Below are 11,643 nucleotides of genomic sequence, written 5' to 3' on the forward strand. Positions count from 1 at the left end.
ATTGGTTATGCTGTAGGGCTTAACTGTTACAGCACTAAAAGGCAACTATTTAAGGAGGAGGCAGAAAAAGGAAAAAGGAATGTATGTAAGATATTTTTAAAGGTACGATAACCATAATAATGTTTTAGAAAGACTAGAATTATTCAAGGCTAGCTTGGGTCCCTCTCAATAAAAACAATGGACTAAATACTGCAATCCTGTGTGTGACTAATAATCAATGCCCTGGTCATCGCCATATTGGTATTCTCGGGGGTAGTCATCTGGGTACTTGCCATGGTACTCAATGGGGTATTCTGCCTGATAATCACTATTATTTATTTCTGACCCATTTGTTTCTGTGCCCTGGCTTCCATTGTGAATGACAGGTTCTGTGGTGGCAGCACAGTACTTAGGATCATACACTTGCTGCCCAAGCCCATACACACTCATTCTTTTTTGGGAAGCAACTTTGTTGGTACCCATCTGTAGAGAAATATTCGAGTTGTCTGCCGACTCTAATGTCAGCTTCTGGTACATGTCTCTCCTGGTACCCGGTGCTAACATCCCAGCCTGGCTAGCTCCTTTGTTGGTGCTCATCTGTAGACTAATAGTGGTCTGATCAAAACGCTTGTCAGTCTGCATTTTGGGATCATAAAGATGCCTCCAGGTCCCATAGGCTGTCATCCTCACCTGGCTGTCACACATGTTGGTTCACATCTGTAAACCAATTACACTTTGGCTAGCCTTTAATTTGCCTTCATCAAAATGTCTTGTTTGTTTTTCTGCATATTTAACTCCAATATCAGTGGTTGTGTAGAACCCTTTTTTTTTCACCTGGCCTGCTAGAGCCACCAGCTAGTCTGAACCTTCTTTTTTTTTCCTTTTTTAAATGTAAATTAGAAACAAGCTTGTTTTACAAGTCAGTTCCAGTTCCCTCTCCCTCCTTTCCTCCCTTGCCCCCCCAACAAACAAATTTTTAAACCAAACTCTCCATTCTCCTTTCCAACTTCTTCCTATCTCTACTATCTGTCATGAGATATCCACTGCATTCGTCTAGCAATTGTTCAGAATATTTGAAATACTTTACACTACAGAACATTCTCATTAAAGTAGAATTTATCTCAAATATATACTATAAAAGAGGTGCATTATATACAGTAGTTGATTCCATGACAGCAATAGCCCAGGATGTTTAATGTCATAATGACTTATAATTACCCAGGAAGAAGAATTTCTACTCCTCTTTGTTACAGATAAATTATAGGTACATTGTCTTTTAAAATTTGAACTACTTATATTATTCTGTCTTGATTTAGTATGGTTTTATCCACAAAATAAATTTACTTTTTAAAATTTACAATTCCTGCCAATACACAGAAAGAATTAACACAATACTTTCTATCACATGTTATGAATGCTATTAAGTGTTAATAGTATGAGATAAAAATCTTGGGATGTTTAGTTATAATAGAGAGTACTACTAAAAAAATATATATCTAAAATGATAAGGAAATTATGTCTGAAATGATGAATAAAATGAAATAAAATTCAAAGTAGTTACAATTTAAAGAATAAAATATGAAGTGTTAATCATAGACAAACCTAGTCAACAATTATTTTGTTGAGTATAAAACAAAAGAAAGTGTAATATTTCTATTTTCCCTAGTAAGCAAAAGCATTTCTGTGAATTTTCAGCCATAATTCTTATTATGACTTTTAAGTTAAAAACAATTTTCAAATTATTTTAAAAAGAATCATATTACTGTTGTCTATTTCAGAGACACATGTTAAAAGGGCATACCATCTTATGATATCAACCTTTGTTATCAAAGGATTTACTGACTACAAAATAAGATAATTAGGAAATGTCATTGGCAGGAAAAGTTTAGTTTTGCTTTAATTAGATACATAAGAAATTTTTGACACTTCTTGAAATTTTATTTATTTATTTATTTTTCAGTTTAAATTTAGATGAGAAACAAGGTTGCTTCAGAAGTCAGTTCCAGGTCCCTCTCCCTTTCCCTCTCCTCCTCCCGTGCCCTCCCCCCAACCCGCTGCCATTATCCCCTCATTTCCGCAGGGAGGGTGAGGCCCTCCATGGGGGTGTCCATAGTCTGTCATTTCATATAGGGCAGGGCCTAGACGCTTCCCCAAGAGTTCAGGGTGAGAGTGCACCTCACATTGTTCGATGGGAGTCCAAAGTCCGTGTGTATACTGGGGATGGGTACTGATCTGCTGCCCAAGGCTCAATAGATTACCTAGGCCTCCTCAATGACACATTCAGGGGTCTTGATCAGTCCCATGCTGGATTCCCAGGCTGATGCCTGGGATTCAAGAGTTAACCTTTGTCAGGTCAGCTGTTTCTGGGGGTTGAACCAGTCCAGTCTTAATCCCTTTGGTCATCAGTCCTCCCTCTCTGTTACTGGCTTTCTTGAGTTCAGCTCAGTACTTTACCGAGGGAGTCTGCCTCTTCTTTGATCAGCCACTAAATGAAGTTTCTGTTTCCCAGACTCTCTGGCCATGGGATTGTAGGCTGGCACTCCCCAGATCTATGTCTAAATTCCATATATGAGAGAGTACATGCCATGTTTCTCTTTTTGTGACTGGGTTACCTCGCTCAGGATGGTTTCTTCTAGTGGTATCCATTTGCCTGCGAATCTCAGGATTCCATTGTTTTTTTCTGCTGCATAGTACTCCATTGTGTAAATGTACCACATTTTCTCTATCCACTCTTCAGTTGAGGGACATCTAGGTTGCTTCCAGGTTCTGGCTATTACAAATAATGCTGCTATGAACATAGTGGAACAGACATCTTTGTTGTATGAATGAGCATCTTTTGGATATATGCCTAAGAGTAGAGTTGCTGGGTCTTGTGGTAGATTTATTCCCATTTTTCTGAGGAATCTCCATACTGATTTCCAAAGTGGCTGAACCAGTTGGCACTCCCACCAGCAATGGAGGAGTGTCCCTCTTTCACCACATCCTCTCCAGCATAAATTGTCATTGGTGTTTTTGATTTTAGCCATTCTGACAGGAGTGAGATGGTATCTCAGAGTTGTTTTGATTTGCATTTCCCGGATGGCTAAGGTTGTTGAGCACTTTCTCAAGTGCCTCTCATCCATATTAGACTCCTCTGTTGAAAACTCTCTATTTAGTTCTGAAGCCCACTTTTTAATTGGGTCCTTTGATGTTTTGGAGACTTGTTTCTTGTGTTCTTTGTAAATTTTGGAGATCAACCCTCTGTCAGATGTGGGATTAGTGGATATTTTTTCCAATTCTGTGGGCTGCCTTTTTGTCTTGCTGACTGTGTCCTTTGCCTTACAGAAGCTTCTCAGTTTCAGGAGGTCCCATTTATTAATTGTTAATCTCACTGTCTGTGCTAGTGGTGTTATGTTCAGGAAGCTGTCTCCTGTACCAATTTGTTCAATGATACCACCTACTTTCTCTTCTAAGAGGTTCAGGGTGTCTTGATTTATGTTGAGGTCTTTGATCCATTTGGACTTAAGTTTTGTGCATGGCGATAAACATGGATCGATCCGCATTCTTCTACATGGCAGCCTCCAGTTATGCCAGCACCATTTGTTGAAGATGCTTTCTGTATCCATTGTATATTTTTAGCTTCTTTGTCAAAGATCAGATGTTCGTACGTGTGTGGGTTAATATCCTTGTTTTCAATTCGATTCCATTGGTCTACCTTTCTATTTTTGTGCCAATACCAAGCTGTTTTCAGGACTATAGCTCTATAATAGAGCTTGAGGTCAGGGATGGTGATGCCTCCGGACATTGCCTTGTTGAACAGGGTTCTTTTGGCTATCCTGGGCCTTTTGTTTTTCCATACAAAATTGATTATTGTTCTTTCAAGGTCTGTGAAGAATTGTGCTGGTATTTTAATGGGGATTGCATTGAATCTGTAGATTGCTTTTGGCAGGATTGCCAGTTTTACTAAATTGATCCTACCTATCCAAGAGCATGGGAGAACTTTCCATTTTCTGAGGGCTTCTTTAATTTCTTTCTTTAAAGATTCAAAGTTCTTGGGATACAGGTCTTTCACTTGTTTGGTTAGCGTTACCCCAAGGTGTTTTATGTTGTTTGTGGCAATTGTAAAGGGTGATGTTTCTCTGATTTCTTTTTCAGCCCTTGAAATTTGTATATGTTTCATCTTTCTGAGAGTATTTTCAACTACAGAAATAAAAATACAAAGCTTCTGGAGTATTTCTGTATGCACCATTTTTTGTTGCATATAGTATTGATGATTGATTTAAAGTGATCATGTTACGATAATTAAGTTCAGGTTGAATAGCATGAAGCATTCACAGTCAGTCTTCTGGAGCTCAACACCATGCCAAGACACCTGCCTTGACCTTGGACAACTGGAAATCCTCTCCTGGTCAAGTGACTGAGACTTTGAAGTTTGCTGTGTACATTGGGTATTGTCACATTGTCTTTATCCGTGTGTACCATCATGAGAAGGAAGTAGAGGTAGCTCTCCAAGAGAAGCTTAAAGAGCAGCACCAGGATGCCTTTATCGTCAATGGACTGTTATGTACATTATCGAGCAAAAGCACAGTGAAAGGAGAATACTAGAAAATACTTAGGGACCAGAAGTAGTTCTTACTGGCATTCTACCATATTCAATGCTCAACAGCTTTCAAGCTTAGGCCTGACTATTTCCTATTGAGTGCTTCAGTGCAGTGACACTGATTGTGGTGGTTTGGAAGCAAATGGTCCCTGAAAAAAAGTGCGCTATTAGAAGGTGTGACTTTGTTGGGGGGAGATGGCCTTGTTGGAGGAAGAGTGTCACAGTAGGAGTGGGATTTGAGGTCTGTTTTGCTTCCCTCACTGCGACGTGGAGTCACTTCCTGTTGTTTTCTAAGATACAGCTAGCAGCATGTCTACCTGCATGTCACCTTGCTCCCTGCCATGATGATAATAGACTAAACCTTTGAAACTGTAAGCTGCCACTTCAATTAAATATTTCCTTTATAAGAATTGCTATGGTTATGGTGTCTTTTCATAGCAATAGAAATCCTAACTAATATACATATTCTGTGGACAGCCATATGGTCATATCATAAATAAATTCCGCTTAAATTGTAAGCCCACAGTTAACCAGATCAAGTGCCACCCACACCTAACTCAGGTATTGCCATTCCTAAAGAGTCATGGTGACTGCCTAAAGTCCCTTCACTTCTCTGATAGTTCCTGGAAGAAGCCTGAGTATCTTTGTATCCTGGAATATCCTAGGATCAAGGTGATTACAGCCAAACACAATAAAACTATGTGCTGATCAGGTTTCTCATACATGGAAGGTTGGTGGTGATCCCCAAATCTGTGACACCAGAGCACATTTCTCAGAACACAAGGACATTGCCACCTTACTTAACTATGACAAGAAGTGGAGGGTCTGTGACTCAATGAAATATGCCAAGCACAAGGATTATACCTTAGTTGCAGATCTTTAAAGTCGTGGATGTCTGCTTTTCTTCAAGGAACTTACAAATTTTCTTCCTGCCTTCGTTTTGTCTTTGCACGTACACTGTAGTCTGCCTGTAGGCACTGGGCAGCACCTTGTAGACAAGCCGCTAAAGATTTATTAGCTTGATGCAGTCTCAGGCAAGTCATGTCAGTTGATTAGTTATTTCAGTTTTTCTTTGTATTTTTCTTCATACGTCTGGGGGATATTTAAACTGTTAAGCCATTGTTGACTAAATAGAAGCAAGTCATAAGAGTGCAACTAAATGTTGAGTTTTAAGTATTTGGAACTGCAGTCTCGTGGGAGTCAAAAGGCCTTGTGCACACAGATAATTAATGGAGAAGTAAGGGAAATTAATCACACAGCTTACCTCGTTAATGGAATGATGTGTATAGGTACTCTTCCTGTAATGCCAAGAATGATATATTTTGTAACATGGTGATCCTTTGCTGTCTGGTGAGACAGGCTCTGTCCATATCTTCCAGAATTTTTGCTTCTACTTCTCAGACCATTTCCCCCTAGATTTTGAGCATTGCTTTTAGACCATAAATCCCACTCTTCTGAGTGATGTCACTTGTGCTTTACAACAGCCTATGTGACTTCTATGCTCTCTTAGGATCAGGATAATAATGACTTCCCCCATGCATTGTATTTACTCAGTCATTCTCCCTGGACCATTATCCTGAGCATGGTTTGTTTCTAAGTCAGCAAAAACCATATATGGGTAAAGCTATATGTACTTCAATATAACCATGTCTTAAGCTTTGTTGTACTCATGGGACTAAGTTAATTGTACCTGAATGCTTTTTTAAAAAACTGTGATATGTTTAAATACAGCTAAAGGAAAATGACCTGGGCAAGACTCCAGAAGATCTGGTTCATTGCTGGTCACAATAAAATCAGGCTGAGCTGAGTTTCATTCTTACCTCACCCTGATTGATTTTTTCCTTGCCTGTTGTAAATTGCCAAACAGTTCTATCAGTCAGATTTCTCTCTGTATCAAATGTGCTATTGTGAATTTGAAAGAAAATATGTTATATTGTTGTGCACAGATTCTAAACCCCAAAATCACCAGGAGACCTGTTCCAATGCAAAAGCAAAGAGTCTTTTATTGTTTAACAAGTTAACTGTCTTTAACTTGGACCCTTCATCTATTCACCATGGCAGATGGCCAGGTGAATAATGAGGCAGGGAGCTTACTGAGCAATATAAGGGGAGTGTCTAGAGGTATTCAACACTCTCAGGATTGGTTTGCTTCCGGGCTTGGATGATCTGTCTTGTGTTGATTGGTCAACTGGTTGATATGGCCTGTAGGCAATCCCAAGGCTATTGCTATGCTCTGCACATCACTGTTGTGCCACTTGTACCATAAAGCACATCTGGAGACACAAAGCACATCCAGAGTCCCACCAGGTAACTTCTGATTGGTTCCTTGCCATGAGGAGGATATCTGATCTCATAGTGATTAGGGCAGAACCAGCAAGGTCAGACATGTGCTGAGTCAGAGGCCTACATGTCTTTTCTGCAAGGCTGTCATGGTTGCTAAAGCAGTGGGTTGGGCCCTTCAATATAATATAATAGTAATTGATAAAATGTGTAAAAGGGGGTCATGGCCTTGAAAGTGAGAGGGTAAGGATATATATATATATATATATATATATATATATATATATATGCATTTATGTATGTATGTATTTGGAGAGAAGAAAGGGAAGAGAGAAATGTAATTATAATATAATCTAATACAAACAAGCAAGTAAATAAAAAGTGATTGGGTTCCTTTATTTTTGTGTAACAAAATAAGGATATACTTTCAATTAAAGAGATTAAGTATCCTTAAATATATGTTTTCAAATCTAAAGGAGATTAGCTTTCATTTACCATATAAGGGATATTTAAAAAATATTTAAGAAAGTTTAAGAAAATCTGCCTGGTTTTTCTCTGTGGATTGGGAAACTAAATCAGTGGTAATAGATTTAGAACTTTGAGGTGACTCAATCACATCACAAGGGCACATGGGATTTGGTGAGAATAAGTTTGTAGCTAATCCAAGATGGGATAACTTGAAAATTCTCATGTGTAAAACACTGAGAATGAGACATGTTTGGATCTAACTTTTTATTTTAACTTTATGATGGAAAAAATCAAAATTAAAGAACTAGAAATTCTTCAATGCCAACACAAATCAAACAACGATTCAGTGGTCAAAGTTCCAAGTTTGATATATCTTACATTTTTAATATCTGCTTTTTAGAAAATGCAATCTCACAGGAGGTTTCAAAGAGAGAACATATAATCCTGTCACTTTTTTCTTCACTATGGTATTTTATATAAGTGAAATACCCAAAGACACTTACATCATGAATACAATTCTAATACAGATCTTATATGGTTTTCATCATTTTATATTTAATATATGTCTCCCTGTATATGATTGCAAGTATGTAACTTGTATACAAACACACACACACACACACACACACACACACACACTATTCAGGTAAACTCTGGGAAGGCATGATGGTCACCAATAATCTCAGCTCTCAGGCAGAAACAAGAGACTCATGGGGAAAGCTAGATCATTGAACATTAATGAGTTCTGGGTTCAACAAAAGACTTCACTCAACAAAGTGGAGTGCAATTTAGAGAGATACCAGATATGAAAGTGAGACCTCCATGCACACATTCACATGTGTATATGCACCATCGCACATGTATACACACACACACACACACACACACACACACACAGAAACATTTCTACAGACACAAAATGAATGTATGGATAAAACTTAAGTTAATGCAATCTACAAGAAATGTTTCATTTTTAAAGAGGCACACAAGCTTAAAGCAAATAAAAGTGAAAAGAAATTACAAACAAGTAGCATTCAACAAGATTAAGTTTAAGCAAATTTCAGACCAAATGCACATTTAAATCTGTAAATGGAAACTAGGTCACTGTAACATGTTAGAGAGTTCTTTATCAAGAAGACAAATTTGTAAATACCTGCCTTTACTCGGTTTGAGGGCATATAAATATAAAAAGGAAATATTAAATTATTTGTAGCACAAGATAATCTACTAAAAGACTGCAATATTACACTTTTAAGAATGCCCAGATCATACAGAAAAAACAAGCACAATTCCACTTTATCCATAATTTCTTAAATATTCTGTTAATGGTAATTCTTTCAATTTTTTCCAGGAAAAAATATTGAAGAGTTGCTTGTAATTTAAAATTTTTATTTTCACACATTTGGTGAAATAGCTGAATACCCAATTTACTAACAAAAATCAGTAAATCAGTATCCTATCTATATGCAAATGACAAATGGTCTGAGAAAAAATTCAGAGAAACAACACCTTTCATAATAGTCTCAAATAATATAAAACATCTTTGAGTATGTCTTCCCAAGCAAGTTAAAGAAGTCATGGAAGCAAGAAATTGAAGAAGATATCAGAAAATGGAAGTATCTTCCATACTAATGGGTCAAAAGGAGTAACAGTAAAAATGGCCATCCTACCAAAACAAATCTACATACTCAATGCCATCTTCATCAACATTCCAACACAGTTTATCCTTAGTCCTTTTAAGGATAGTCTTCAGATTAATGTGGCAACACAAAAAAATCCAAAATACCTAAAACAAACTGGATGTAAGCATGTAGAAGAATGCAAATAGATTCATATCTATCGTTCTGCACAAACTAAAGTCCAAGTACATCAAAGACCTCAATATCAAACCAGATAAAATGAATGTGATAGAAGAGAAGGTTGGGAGTAGTCTTTTTTCAAGTTTAAATTAGAAAAAAACCTTGTTTTATATGTTGATCCCAGTTCCCTCTCCCTCCCCTCCTCCCCTGCCCCCCACTTACTCTCCTATTTGATCCCCTTTCTGATCCTCAGGGAGGGTGAGACCTTCCATGGGGAATCTTTAAAGTCTGTCCTATCATTTGCAGCAGGGCCTAGGCCCTCTCCAAAGTGTCTAGGCTGTAAGAGTATCCCTCTATGTGTAATGGGCTCCCAAAGAAGTCTATTCTTATAGTAGGGCTAAATACTGATCTCCTACCAAAGCCCTATAGATTGTCCAGGCCTCCTAAATGATACCCACATTCAGGGCATCTGGGTTGGTCCTATGCTAGTTTCCCAGCTATCAGTCTGGGATCAATGAGCTTCCCCTTGTTCAGGTCAGTTGTTTCTGTGGGTCTCTCCAGCCTTGTCTTGACCCCTTTGCTAATCACTCCTCCCTCTCTGCAACTGTATTCCAGGAGTTCGGCTCAGTGTTTAGCTCCATAGAAGGGAACAGTCTTGAACTCGTTTACACAGGAGAAGAGTTTCTGAACAAACTACCATTAGCACAGACACTAAGGTTTACAATTAATAAATTGGACCTCATGAAACTGAGAAGTGTCTGCCTGAAAAAATATACCATTATTGAAATACTGGAAGCCTACAGAATAGGAAAGGAAATTCAAATGCCTCAGAAACATTTAAAGAAGTGTTAAAAAATCCTTAGTCATCAAGGAAATTCAAATCAAAACTATTTTAAGATTCTATCTTAAATATGTCAGAATGGCTAAGATTAATAACACTGGTGATAGGCCATTCTGCCAAGGATGACCTATGCAAGAGCAGCACTCATATATTGATTGCTCTTGGGTGTGCAAACTTGTAGAACCACTAAGCAACTTACTGTGGTGGTTCATTAGGAAGAAGGGAACTGGTCTTCCTCAAGATTCAGCTCTATCACTCTTGGGCATATACCCGAAGGATGCTTTATCATAGAGACAGATGGGTAACCATATTCATTCAGCTATCTTTATAATAGTCAGAAATTGTAAATGCTTAGATGTTCCTCAACACAATAATGAATAAAAATGTAGCACAATTCTACTCAGCTATAAAAAAATGACACCATGAAATTTGCATCAAAAGGTTGGAACTGGAAAAATATGCTCTGTGAGGTTACCCTTAACACAGGAAGACAAATTTTGTATGCATTCACTTATATGTGGATATTAGCTGTTAAGTGGTAACCATGCTACAATCCACAGAATCACTGAAGGTAGGTATAGAGTGAGGGACTAGAGTGAACAAGTAGATATTAGTAGGAAAGGAAAAACTGAGGGGTAGTATTGAAATCTAATATAGTATTAACCTTCTAAAATATATGCATACATGAATGTGATCCAAACATAATGAAAACAAAAATAACAGGGGGCACTGTGTCTCAATTTGTCATCTCTTGTCACAAAATGAAAACTCCCCCATCAGGTTTTGCTTACATATACTTGAATTGTTGCCAAAAGGGGACCCACAGGAATCTCTGCACAACACAGGCTGATGCCAAGCCACATTCACACAGAAATGCCTCATTGCTAAAGACAGCACCTATACAACTAATTAAAAATAGAGATGTCCAGCTGGTATCTACATATTGCCTTTACCCCTATGAACTAGTGTCTTTCTAAGAAAAAGGTACTATGCAGCTATCAAAAGAGAAATGTAAACACCAACCCAGCACCAAAGCCTTTGATCAACAATGTGGTAATACCTGTAAGATATGCGAGGACAACGGTAGTTCAAAGATTGTGTCAGTTGCCACCCAATAACTGAACTAACTTAAGGCCTTATACATGAGATGGAAACAACACCCAACATTTTTGGGATGACCAAGAACTTGACAGGAGATAATCCAGGAGCCCAGGGCAAAACCAAATACTACTGGTCTAAAAATAAAATAAAATTGTAGTGATAAAATAACTCATGATGATAATCTGCTATTCTCATAGAACAGAGCCTTATTCAACCATCATCACAGAAGCTTCTGCCTGCAGGAGATTGGAATAAATATAGAGACCTACAGTCAGACATTACACAGAGAATGAGAGACTTTGAAACACTGAACCCTAAATGAGATGTCTCCATCAAATCCCTCCCCTCTGAGCTCAGGAAACCCCAAGGAAGATGAGGCCCAAGGAGTATAAGAGTCAGAGAAAATTTAGGACACCAAGAAAAGATGGCCCTCTTAATCAATATAAGCAAAGCTTATATGAACTGAACAGAGACTGAAACAGCATGCACAGGGCCTTCAGTGGTATGTATCAGGTCCTGTGTTTATATTACAGCTTCTACTGTAGTGTCTTTATGGGATTCCTGAGTTTGCAAATGAGTGGGTTTCTGACTCCTCC

General features: G+C 38.0%; 1 pseudogene; it reads right to left on the reverse strand.

Moving 5' to 3' along the window:
- Nucleotides 1-207: 207 nt before the first annotated feature.
- Nucleotides 208-5,601, reverse strand: LOC121139934 (annotated as a pseudogene).
- Between the last annotated feature and the right edge of the window lie 6,042 nt (nucleotides 5,602-11,643).

This window comes from Mesocricetus auratus, unplaced genomic scaffold (genome assembly GCF_017639785.1).
Source record: "Mesocricetus auratus isolate SY011 unplaced genomic scaffold, BCM_Maur_2.0 Super-Scaffold_100003, whole genome shotgun sequence".
In the NCBI taxonomy this organism is placed as follows: Eukaryota; Metazoa; Chordata; class Mammalia; order Rodentia; family Cricetidae; genus Mesocricetus; species Mesocricetus auratus.